Below are 1777 nucleotides of genomic sequence, written 5' to 3' on the forward strand. Positions count from 1 at the left end.
TGCTGTATTTTAGTATCACTTTCAATATCACAGAACCATTTCGGTCAAAGTGCCTAAAGAGGTTATATAGAACAAAAATGGCCTAGAAGGGCTGATTTCACAAAAATTAATAAGATAATAAGACAAAGCAAGGATTAATTCAGAATGGAAATAATTAGGCATTGATAATGCTTCTGAAATTATTTTTGAAACAGCAGTAGCTATTTGGAATACTAGTTACAACTTAAGCCTTGAGAACAATTAAAATCCATCTACATCAGCTGGTGATTTAAATGCGACAAACAGTAATGAAGTGGAGCAAAGGAAAATGCAAATTTTGTCAAAGCCAATTTGAAGATTCTCAACATTTTATAGACCACCTTAATAGACACAGCTATCCAAATGTGTATTTTTGTTTGCATTTTAATTGCAATGAGTCATTTAAGCTGCCATTCCAGCTTGCCCAGCATACAGAAAGTCACAGGATATTTCAAGCTGTGTAGTTTTCCAGAATTCCATGAGCTTTTGGAAGATCTTCCTCTGCTATATGAACATGAAGCTCATCACTCTTTAAAACACCAGAATCATCTGCACAACCCAGTGAGACGATTCTTCGGGATGTTCATACAGACTCCAATCCTAATCATCAGGAAAAGGATTCATCTAGTAATGAGAAACAAATCATTAGTCTGTTAGTTTCTCCTAGCAAATCAAGGAAAGATTCTACAGAACCAAAGACATGTATAGGAAGTATGGAAAAGAAAACAGTTTAGTTCAGAATGGAAATGAACGTTCTGATGACACTGTTTCAAATATAAGCTTGATAGACCAAAAGATGGCTGACATAGAGCCAAATTCTGAAAATAATTGTAGTAGTCATGATTTAGTTAATGGACGCAGTGAAATGGAGCAAACACCTTTAGTTTTATCAAATCCTGCTTTGAAAATTGATATAAACAGAATCAGGACATTCCATTTTACCTAGTGTTGTACCACAAGAACACAATACCTTACCAGTATCTCAGGCACCTTCCAAACCAAATCTGACAAATGAACATACTTCATATGGCTTAATTTTAACAAAACCAGTTACCTTGATGAACAGTATCTTAGTAGGCCCAAACACGGGAAATTTCTGACTGATACCTGTTCTGATCAAGATAACACGTATAAGAAATTAGTGAAAAGATTAAGATGTGGCAAATGCCTGACCACCTACTGTAATGCAGAAGCACTTGAGGCTCATCTTGACTGATAAAAATGTTTCAGAAAGATCTGTCAATCAAGCGGTAGTGTGAAAAAAGCACTATAAAAACATCAGTTTGCCCTTTCCCTGATGACCTTAATTTTAGAGTGGTCTCGGATTACTAAAGATAAGGACCAAACACATTTTCTAGAATGAACTCACAGAGGAGATGTGGTGGCTTAGACTTTAAAAGGGTTATTATAAAACTCCCAAAGTACCAGTTTTCCAGAAAACCACATTTTAAAAAGTTCATAATGATCAATAGCAGCAGCATGTTCAGTTTTGCTTATATGAGAAACATGTTTTGGCAACCAGTCAGAAAACCGGCGATGGCCATACAGAAAGGGAAAAGTTAACCCATTATTAAAAAGTGTGTGTGGGGAGGGGGGCTGGTTTACAATAATTATCAATTTAAAGTATTTTCTACGAATGGGGTTTTCTTGTCATGTGTAATCAGGTTACGTCCTCTCCCTTCTAGTCAAACATGGTTTAAGGAACAGTTGCTCTTTGGTTTGCGATATCATTTAGAAACTTATACATTAACTTAACACA

General features: G+C 35.6%; 1 pseudogene; it reads left to right on the forward strand.

Annotated features, from left to right (window-relative positions):
- The first annotated feature begins 272 nt into the window (after positions 1-272).
- Positions 273-1234, forward strand: LOC129042039 (zinc finger protein 654-like; annotated as a pseudogene).
- The last annotated feature ends 543 nt before the right edge of the window (positions 1235-1777 follow it).

The sequence above is a fragment of the Pongo pygmaeus genome, chromosome 7 (assembly GCF_028885625.2).
Source record: "Pongo pygmaeus isolate AG05252 chromosome 7, NHGRI_mPonPyg2-v2.0_pri, whole genome shotgun sequence".
NCBI lineage: Eukaryota > Metazoa > Chordata > Mammalia > Primates > Hominidae > Pongo > Pongo pygmaeus.